This window comes from Rhinolophus sinicus, linkage group LG01, assembly GCF_036562045.2.
Source record: "Rhinolophus sinicus isolate RSC01 linkage group LG01, ASM3656204v1, whole genome shotgun sequence".
Classification (NCBI taxonomy): Eukaryota; Metazoa; Chordata; class Mammalia; order Chiroptera; family Rhinolophidae; genus Rhinolophus; species Rhinolophus sinicus.
Genome location: NC_133751.1, coordinates 73,037,224 through 73,048,272, shown reverse-complemented (window position 1 = coordinate 73,048,272; position 11,049 = coordinate 73,037,224). Strand labels below are relative to the sequence as shown.

The window sequence follows — 11,049 nt, the reverse complement described above, 5'->3', positions numbered from 1 at the left end:
ATTAATTCCAATTGAGTTGCACTTAAAAAAAAAAAAGGTGAAAACACTTTAATCTCAGTGTTTAACCTTTTGAAGTCTACCCTTCCCCCCAACCCCCATTTCCACTCTCCCTTTGGTCCCAAAATTCAGCCTGTCTCAATAGCTACCCCAGCCATACCTGGGACAGTTCCATCTGGGGGCAGGCTACCACTCCTAGTCCAAGGTCTGAGTGGGAGAGGCAGGCAGGCCTTTATCTGCCTATGAAATCACTCACACAGTCTGTGCTTCATTGGTGGTATTTCCTAGCCCTGAATGCAAGCTCTCCAGCTGGCCTGGACCTCAAACTCTGTGGTTCCCCTCATGCATTTCTGGGAGTTCCCAGGGGGTTCCCTACATGCACTCACAGAATCAGCCAAGTCAGACTTGTTTTTCTTCTTCTTGGTGAACCCCAGGTAGCCTGTGGGGTGTTGAAGAGGAGGAGGCACATGCCAGCGTTGAAACCAGGAGGCCTGCCTGCGCAGCTCAGCCAATTGACTGACACAGGAGCTGGGTCATAGAGTAAGTGTTTATTGTCAGAACACCGGTGGTCTGAGAAGGCAGCAGGTTAAGACCTCCAAAAACTGCCCTGGATATTCCTCCAGAGGCTACGTGATAGGCTGGGGTCTGAGTGGAGCCTTCCCTCTGGCAATGATTTTCTGGTGGAGTCAGCAACATAGGGACAATCATGGGAGTAGCCTGGAAAGAGTACTAGACCATAGAGATTGTGATCAGTAAGTTTCAGGGCAATTCTAAAATGGAACTGGGTGGGACAGGGGACATTCCCAGGAACTGGGTGGGACAGGGGATATTCCCAGCCCAACTTTCAGAGAGACGATCTATTGTTAAGCTATAGTAGGTCAAGGAAAGGTGAGACTGGGAAGGCTGCAAGGCCTCTATTACGGCGTCCTAACTGGGCCCTGTTTCAGTGTCATACTCTGACAGGAGGGCCCCAATTGTGTACCGCTCCAGGCAGGGGCCCTATAAAAATTTCAGTGGAAACTGCTGTCTTTCAGGTACTAGTCATTTCCTTCTTTCACTCTCTGGGACCCAAGCAGAAGTCGGTGGAGGTCTAGACTGGGTAAGAACCTGGGGGTCAGAAACACTGATTCCAGAAATTCCCTTCCTTCTGTTTCTAAGGATTTTTTGTCATGATCTAGTGACTCATAGTCTCTTTTCTCTTGGGGAAAGTCTCAGTTCCTCAAATAGATTCCCCCTCAGGGGTACCTCTTCTGCATCACATGCCCAGGCTCAGATTGATGGCAGCTGTGCTGGGCCAGTCCGCAGACACACCCTTGGAATTGCCCTGTCGCTGAGGAAGCATGTTAGCCCAATGGTTGGCTGAGGCTGTGCCTTTATAACTTCAGGAAAATGGATTGTTGAAAGTTTACTGAAAGAAGTAATTAGATGAAGAAGAATTAATAATGCCAGCTTCATTCTTCCAGTGGCTCATGACCAAAACCTCTCCTCCTCTTCCACCCCTCATTCCACCAGTCAGCAAATCCTGTGGGCTCAATCTTTCAAAACATGTTCAGCGTGACCATTTCTTGCCACTTCTACCACTTTCACCCTGCTCCAAGACACCATCCTCTCTTTTAATAGCTCCTGACATCTCCCTTTTTCTTTCACTTTCTTTTTGCTCTGTGGTCAAATCAATGCAGCAAAGTGACACTGCTAAAATTAAATCAGGTCATGTCACTCCTCCATTTAAAACTCTCCCTCCAATGGCTTTCTACCTCATGGGATAGCACAAAGCCAAAGTCTTCACAATGGCTTCAAGACCTTACAAGTCCTGGCCCCCAGGGGACTCTGAATAACTCTTCTGCTGCTCTCCTCTGACTTTTTCCTCTCCAGCCACTGGGCCTTTGCACTTGTTACGTCCTTTTTCTGGAAAGCTCTTCCCCCAAATATATTCATGACTCAATGTCTATTGAGCTTTATTCAAGTGACTAATTGTTCAATTACTTTGCATTGAATTTTAAATGCAGGTATTTGACCTCAAGCCATTGTTTCTGATTATTCCGTTAAACCTACATGTAAAAGACTGGGGGTGAGTGGCCAAAATCTGCACAGATTTCCTCCACGCCATTTTATTTTTTCAAAAAGAAGCTATCCCCGTCCATTGAGATATGATATAATTACACACACAGACACACACACACACACACAGACACACACACACACACACACACACACACACACACACACAGATGCTGTTTTGTATTTGCCTACATGCAGGCTATATATTATGGCATATGGAAGAAATCTGTCCACTCACTATTAAGTATATCTTAAGGGAATATCTAGATGAACCCTGGGTGAATTCTGACAAACATTTATGGCCACTGAGAAGTGTGAATTTACTTTGAAAAATGGCTGTTAGTAATAAAAATGTCAGGCAAACTCTGCCTTTTGCAACCAGAGTAAATGGATTTGTTACCAGCGTTCTGATTTTTGGGTTCCCAAGATAGAAGTTGAGAGGAAACCCCCGAAAATTTTCCAGACAAATTTTATTAAGCTTATGCTCCAGCGTAAGGGAGGCAGCACAGAGGAAAGGACTGACGCAGGGGTTGGCTCTGCTTTGCTGTTTTTTATAAGCTGGGGACACAGCGGGTTTGCGAGAAAAGGCAAGTTTTTTGAAAGTGGCGGGCTTTCTTCACAGGCTACCGTTGCCTGGTAACTGTGTGCGCACCTGCGCTGTGGGGCAAGATGGCTGACTGCTCATTCCCGCCACCCCAAGAAGGTCCTACAGAGGTCAAACTTTGAACAACTGCGTGCGGAAGTAGTTTCCGACATCTGCAAGGAAGTAGGTGGTTAGAAGGGCGATAATAATCAAGTTACTTTTGCACTTTTGTGCAGGGAGTGGTGGGCGGTGGCATTCTTGTGGTCCACTCATCACCTTCCTCTTGGCCATTTGACATTCCTTCTGCCTGGGCCCAAGTCCCTATGCTGTCTCAGATTCGCCTTATTACAAAGCTTCAGCATGTAAAACAGGTTCTGATCTTTCACCAAGATAAAAGCCTATTCAAGGCTATGGCTGAAAGCCCATGGTAGCAGAAGCTCAGAGAGGAATTTAATGGTTTTTTAAATTATGGTTTTGGGTGCCTCTAAATTATTCTCAGAACCTGGGTAGGACCAGCCTGACCGCTTGTATATATTCATTTTCAACTGGGAATATTTTGCAGGTTGGCAGCAACATGGAGATAAAAAATGTATACACATATGTGAGGTATGCATTTTTGTGCCATTTCAATTTGTGACTATCTATAGAGTATATGGTATATCTATGATTAAGCAAGAAGAAATCATCTTGGTGCCAGCTTGAATTATAGACTCTGAGTTACGACAGAGTTTATATGTCAAAAACAAAGTATCTTGGACCCAGCCTACTTTTTACTCAGTAGTTAAGTATTCCTCTATGTTTCTTTAATGACTTATATCCCTTCAAAATCCACACTCTTGACAAGTCTTCAAAATTTGAATCTATGATGGTTTACTTTATGTACCAAGTGAAATAAAAATAAATCCAACAGTTCCGTATTAGTATAGCCTGAGGCAATGAATAAACACTTGGCTTAGCTTATTTTTACACAGTGGTACCCTATAGTTACTCAGATATTTAGTCAGTCTTACAAAATCACACATTCAAAAGGAAGAAAATTTAAAAGGGTTCCACATTTGTTTCATACTTTAGCTACCGCACATACTAGTATGTCCTTTGATATAGCAGTTATGCTGTCAACAGACATTTCTTTGAGAAAGAAGACGTACTGTCCTCTTTAGAATAAACTATGTCAAATGAAAGTGCCAGCTGCTTGCCTCTGGCTGAGCTGAGGAGAGGGGAAATGTAAATTGTAGTTATTTTTCTATCTTCATCTATCTCAACTCTTTACATGGTTCCTTATTTTAGGTTCCCCCCACCCCACCCATCTCTTCCAAAAACAGGTGAAAATTGGGGAGGCTTGAATAAGCTGGGAAATCAAAGGTGCTGAAAATGTGAAACTTGAAAAGAAAGGAGATCCTACATGTAAATACTGCCTTTCAGGTTATTTCTAAATCATCTCTATGTCCTTCTGCTTACATGTCTTTCAATTTCAATTAGCATCATCTTTTCTGTTACCTATGCTAATCGCTGAAGATGTTCCAAAAAATGAGACAGGAGTACTCCCCCAAGGGACTCCTCATGATGTGGGGATGTACATGTAAGCAATTATTACAACATGGAAAGTCACTGAAGACCCACAAAATTAAACATCAGATATATTCCCAGAGCTTTAATGACTTATATAGTATCATGGAGGGGGAGAACCCCACTCCCCCACCCCAGTTCTCACAGCTGGATTAATAATAAAACAATAAAATTGACACCGGCTGGATACACAGGAGTAAACCCAACTTAATATGTGTGGGTGGGAGAATCCTAATATGATGCTCAGATCCTAATATGAGGCTCAAAGGAATTATCGAACCAGATACTTTTTTATACTTTTTAGACAAAGAAACAATAAATTTGTGACAAATTGATGGATAGGACAAAGAAAGTTAGTGCTCATTACAAAATAATCTAACCCAGGTTTGAATATTCGTTAGTAAGGAATCTAAACAAAGTAACACATGAGAAAAGAGGCAATAAGATTTGATTGCATAGACTTTTTGGCTCTGAGTTTAATTCTAGTGATAAGGGGTATCTTCCAGGTGTGGGGAGGATACCTTTCACCCTGGAGATTATGTCCTTCATTCAAGGAGACAAGGGAGGGTCAAGGTGCCCTGTAGCACCAGCTACTGGTCAAGTAACTTTAACTCAAAATAATCAATATGTCATTGGGGGATATTTTGCAGTGGCCTGTCTTGGGCTCTGACAATACCAACAGTAAGAGATAAAAATGGCAAATACAACCCACTACAAAGCATTTAAAATTCTTAATGATTCCAGACATTTTTCTATATAAAATAAATATCAAATGCATGTATGAATCAAGCTATGTATTTGTATGTTGGGGATCCCCAAGACCATCCCCAAGAATTATGCTCATGGCTAAGATTTATTGCAAAGAAAATATATAGAGGGAGACGAACAAAGGGAGAAGGTGCATGGGGAAAAATCTGGGAGAAACCAGGCACAAGATTCTCAAGGTCCTCTCCCAGTGGAGTCACACAGATGTGCTTAATTCTCCCAGCATCGAGTTGTGACAACACTTCTGAAATGTTACTTACCAGGGAAGCTCTTTGGAGACTCAATACCCAAGGCTTTTATTGGGATCCGGGCACAGAGGCAGCCTCTGACTGGTACATACCATAATTTCAGACTCCCAGAAGGAAAACAGAAGTTCAGTATAAGCCATACTGTTTACATAAACAACTTAGGCACAGGGAGCCACTTTTATCAGTCAGGAATGGTGGAATCCTTCTGAATTCCAACTTCCCAGATGCCTGCCAGGGCCAACTTTGTAAGGAGAAATTTCAAAGGATTATAGTCAGGCCTGCTAAGTGAACTCTTTCCTACACAATTTATATATACACTTTGTACAAAATGCTCTATCTCCTTATATTCTTCTGTCTGTATGCAACTTTTCTTTTGAAGATAACACTATCTTTTTTTATTTTTATTTTTTTATGTATTATTTTAAGTGTGCTTTTCCAGGACCCATCAGCTCCAGGTCAAGTTGTTGTTTCAATCTAGTTGTGGAGGGCGCAGCTCGCCATGGCCCATGTGAGCATCGAACCGGCAACCTTTTTGTTAAGAGCACGTGCTCTAACCAACTGAGCTAACCGGCCGCCCCAACACTATCTTGAATATCTTTCCATGCCAGTTCATGTAAGTCTACCTACTTCTTTGTCATAGTTACATAGTATTCCATTTTAGACACACATTCCAAGTAGACACACTTTTTTTTTAAAACCATTCCTGTATAGATTGATATTTGGTTTGTTTGCAATTTTTGACATAAATTATGATGTAATGAGTATCTTTGTACATATATTCTTCATGTATTCATGCCTATGGTTTCTGTTACATAGGCTTCTAGTTTCTGCTACATACTCTTCTAGCAATGGTATTTCTGCTGTCATTTGACTTGGTAAGGAATAACATATTGAAATCTTAGTGGATGTATTAACATAATGAGAGTTTGTTGGAAAAGAGGACAGTTGGAGATTATTAAAATATCTAGGTGACAGTTCATCAGAGTCCTAATTAAACTGTGTCAGGGAGCTTGAGAGGAGCAGAAATGTTGTAGTTTTAGTTAGAAGACAATACAATAGCCCCTGGATGGGTAGTAGGCAGTGAGCAAGGAGTTAAAAGTGACTTCCAGTTATATGGTCAGGTGGGTGGCAATTAAGTGGAATACAAGGAGAGCAGTTAGGAAGCAATTATAATAATTCAGGGAAGAAATGATGGAAGCTCAGATTTTTAAGTTTCATTCATTCAAACACATCGAGCATCTGCTATGTATCAGCCATTCCGTTAGCTGTTAGCATTGGTGCAATTTTTTCTTTTTGCCAAACATGTTAAGATAAAATTTTGATGCAATGTAGATTCCAATTAACTTGGCCATTAATTAACTTCATTGCTATTCTTTTGTGAATGGCACAAAGCTTAATAAAAGCTGTAGAGAGAGTGATGGTCCCAGATGCTTAAATAATTTGCACACACTTTAGAGTAAAATTATGAGGAGGGAGGGGAAAAGGAATTATAACAGCAAACAAGATCTCTCTTGTGTCTAGGTTTGAAGACAGACTCCCTGCCACACGTGCATTTCAGACAAATGCCCTTAGCACACCTGAACAGGAGGCAATCCTGCTCCTCGCTGCCCCCAGAGAAACTTCTGTTCTGCAGTTTCCAGTACCACCTGTGTGGGCATCAAGTGTGATGTGAAAGAAAGAAGCCAGTAAGCAGTTCTTTTTATTCTTTTCACTGATTTGCTCTTCACTTCACATTTGCTTCTCCTCCCTACTTCAGGAGCCTAAAACGCAGCTTCCCATCACCAGAAGCCCAGACACATGTAAATCACAATTTGAATGACAAGGGTAGTTTTATTTTTACAGAGTTTTATGCATCCTTCAACAGAAACTGACATGCTTTTATACATTTTATTTCACAACTTGTTTGCATTCATTTTGGAATCTGCTTTCTGATTAACTTTTTCTTTTTTGAGTAGGCAGAAAAGTCCCATTCTGCATCCATTTGCACCCAATAAATGTAAGAAATGTGATGTCACACATTCTTTAAAATACTTTTCTTCATTCTCTCTGAAGCTCATATGGTGGGGAGGGGCGTCACATTTTTTTTCTTCCTACATACAGACGTAAGTCTTTTTATTCTCCTTTTAATTTCTGTAAAAAGTCAAGTGGTATTCTCTAAAGAATAAGATGGCTAATAAGCACATGAACTGATGTTTGACCTCACTAATCATTAGGGAAATGCAAATCAAATCCACAATGTAATACCATTCCTCACTCTACAAGATGGCTGTTATCAAGAAAAACAAACAAAGTTTGTAAGTGTTAGGGAGGATGGAGAGAAATTGGAAACTGCTTTGCTGGTAGGAACGTAAAGTGTTGCAGGCACTGTGGAGCACAGTATGGCGGATGCCCCCAAAATTAAGCCTAGAATCACGATGTGATCCAAAGAGTCTTTTTCTAGGTAGAATTTTTATACCCAAAAGAGCTGCAAGCAGGGACTTGAGCAGATATTTATACATCAGTGTTCAGATTAGCATTATTTGAAAGAGCCAAAACGTGAAAGCAACGCACGTGTTCATTGACAGGTGAATAGATACACAAAATGTGGTCTATACAACACAAAGGAATATTAGTCAGCCTCAAAAAGGAATGAAATTCTTACACATGGTACACATGGGTGAACTTTGAAGACATTATGCTAAGTGGCATAAGCCAGACACAAAACAGCAAATATTATGTGATTCCACGTATATAAGTTTCCTAGGGTAGTCAAATTCATAGATACAGAAAATAGAACGGTGGCAGCCAGGGCTGGAGGAGGGAGGAATGGCGAGTTATTATATAATCATATGGCATTTCAGTTTGGAAAGATGTAAAAGTTCTGGAGATGGATGACGGTGATGGTTGTACAACCAGTGATTGCACTTAATGCCACTGAACTATACATTTAAAATGGTTAAAATGGTAAACTCTGTTGTATCTATTCTACCACAATTTAAAAAATGAGAAAAAAAAGTCAAATTATAGTTCAGGGCTGCCTGGACAAACCTATCCTTTTCCCTCAGTCTGAGGGACTCTCTCTCTTTTCCCCATCTCTCATCCCAGCTTCCTCACTCTACCCTAATCCTTTTCCCGCTCTTCTCCCTCTTGCCTACTCACAAAACATTCTCTAAAGGCAGACTCGTCAATCAATGATCCCCTGTAGGTATTTGAGCCAATAGCTTCCCCTGGCGTATTTCATTTTAAGACTTATCTCTGATTGAAAATGTAACGTTGTATTTCCTGGTGATGGTCTTCCGGGGCCCCTAAAATCTCTATACTCTGACCCCTATGCTTCTGCAGAGGACTGATGTAATGGTGATGGATACAGCTGGGAAAATGGAAGTCATTGTAGGTACTTCAAGCAAAGAAGGTTTTAACATAGGAGTGAAACTTCCAAGTTGTTGGAAGGGCAGGAGCAAAAACGGAGTGAGAGGCACGGTGTTACCCAGAGGTCAAGCACTGCCGTCGGTCCCTCCAACCCCATAGGAACCTAATTGACTCTGAGCCCACAGGACTTGCACCCCTTCTCCCGGCCACCCAATCACTTCTGAAGCCGGCAGGCATCAGCTGCAGGATCCCACTGCTGCCAGAACCACCTCTGCGAAAGTTTGTATTAGACTGCTACTGCTCTAGCTGGAACCAGAAAAGGAATCCCTCTACCTGCCTCCTCTTCCCATGCAAGTGCCCCCCATGGGCAGAATCTAAACTGCAACCCTACTGGCAGGGCAGTGTGAAGAACGTAGCTTACAGGTTTCTAGCTCTAGTGCTTTGGGGAGCATAGAAAAGCAGGTGCTGAGCAAGGCGATACCTGGCACAGACCCGGTGTTTGGGAGTTGCCGCAAGCACCTTCACACAGATGGTCTGATCCCTGCATGATAAGACAGGTCAGGTTCCAGGAGCAGCATGTCTCCCAGGTCAGATAGACCAATCTTACCAGCTCGGTGATCTTGCACAATAATACTCACAATAAGCCATTTACCGAGCCCCTTTCAGGAAGCCCGGGGCTCTGCGAAGTGCTTTAAAGCTCACACCAACAAGCCTGTAGGTAGGTGTTATAATTTCCATTTTACAGATGAAGCAACTGGAGTCAGGGGGGACAGGTTGCAGGGGCACTGAATTGGGGAACTGGGATTCACACCCACGTCTGATTGACTCCTCTCATGCTAAACTCTCCCAGCTTCCATTTCCAACTCACATGCTTGCATCCTGGGTGTACATCTCCTGTGTTATGTTTCCAGGGGCTGACCTCTCTCACCGTCAGCCCCTGCTCTCAGCGAGCCTCTGTGGACAGCATGCACTGTGTGGGCTCCTGCCCTCCGAAACTCTGCACCATGGTTTGCACAAAGTGGGGCCAGCTCCAGACTACTGAGACCCCATTCTAGCAAATGGACCCAGTCCTGGACCGAAGAGGGAAGTCAGAAGACTTGGAGTTGTTTCTGCCGCTGGATAACTTTTCCCTGTTACAACCTATGTTCGTTTCCAAAGGCTGATGTAATAAATTACCAACTCGGTGACTTAAAACAATAGAAATGTATTCTTTCACAGTTCTGGAGGCCAGAAGTCTGAAATCAAGGTGTGAGCGGGGTCACATTCCCTCCAGAGGCTCTAGTTGAGAATCCTTCCTTGCCTCTTCCAGCTTTTGGTCGCTTCAGACATTCTTTAGCTTAAGGCCACAGAAGTCTAATCTCTACCTCCACTTTCACAAAGCCCTCTCTTCTGCGTGTCTATTTAGTCTCCTTCAGCCTCACTCTTTTAAGACTACTTGTGATGGGATTTAGGGTCCACCTGGATTGTCCAGGAGGATTCCTCAGTGATGTAGCAATTCTGACGTGCAGTTATGTGTGCACCGGGATCGTAGTCTCGTGAAACCGAAGAATGGAAGCACGGACCAGAGAGAGAGGTTGCAGAAGAGGATAGTTTATTAAAGCAAAGCATTACAGCTCCCAAGCGGGAAGGGGTACCTGAAGCTGGGATGCCCACTTGCTAAAGCAAAAGCCTTCTGGTTTTATACTTTCTCTTGTATATCTAAGGAGAAAAGCTGACGTCTACTGGTACAGTTTTAGCCAATTCTGAGCCTTGAGGAGGCTTTGGAGAAGGCTTTTTGCAACAAAGCAGCTCTTGGGTGCTAATGATGTTTCCCAGGGCTTTGGCCTTGAGGATGTGACTGTCCTAGTCCATTCTACCAGGGAATTCCTGCCTACCTGAGGTCATGCTGACTAACCTGCCTCATTAAGACCCCTAACTTAATCACATCTGAAAAAGCCCTTCGCCTGAATAAAGTCATATTCACAGGTCCCAAGGACTGGGATGTGGGCATATCATTGGGGTCCATTCAGCCCACGACACCACCCTGCCAAGGAAGGAAAAGCAGAGAGGAGCTTTCTGCTTCCTCCTCTCAGGAGCACATCCTGGGGTTGGAGTCTTTCTCCTTCACTCGATACCATTTTTTCGTCCAGTATCTTCTGATCAGCGCCACTGAAAAAAACCTCAGAACTCTTCAGGCACACACTTCAGGGAAATATTTACAAACATAGTTTTTGGTCTTCTTTAGCTGGGCAGCATTAATAGACTCAGTCAGGCCTTATCTCCGGTTCAAGCCAGACAACACTCCCATGAGCTCCTTGGCCTCCAGAGTCAAAAATTCCTTTGAGGTCCTCACTTCAGAATAACCATTCAAATTAGTCTTTTTCCATCTGGCCCGCTGCCTTGCACAAAAAAATAGGAGAAGCTTCTCCAACTAACTTATTCCCCTCTGGTTTCTTCTTTCTGGACCTTATTTCACTGAAAAGCTTCTTTGGTACCCCTCTCCTA

General features: G+C 42.9%; 1 long non-coding RNA gene across 2 annotated transcripts; it reads left to right on the top strand.

The window, feature by feature from the left end:
• Positions 1-426: 426 nt before the first annotated feature.
• On the top strand, positions 427-6,994 carry LOC141572869 (uncharacterized). Of its 2 annotated transcripts, none has more exons than XR_012498347.1 (3): positions 427-537; positions 5,644-5,830; positions 6,739-6,994. It is a non-coding gene; the product is annotated as an uncharacterized LOC141572869 (long non-coding RNA). The 2 variants fall into 2 exon arrangements; XR_012498344.1 differs by lacking the exon at positions 427-537 and adding an exon at positions 2,689-2,821.
• Positions 6,995-11,049: the final 4,055 nt, after the last annotated feature.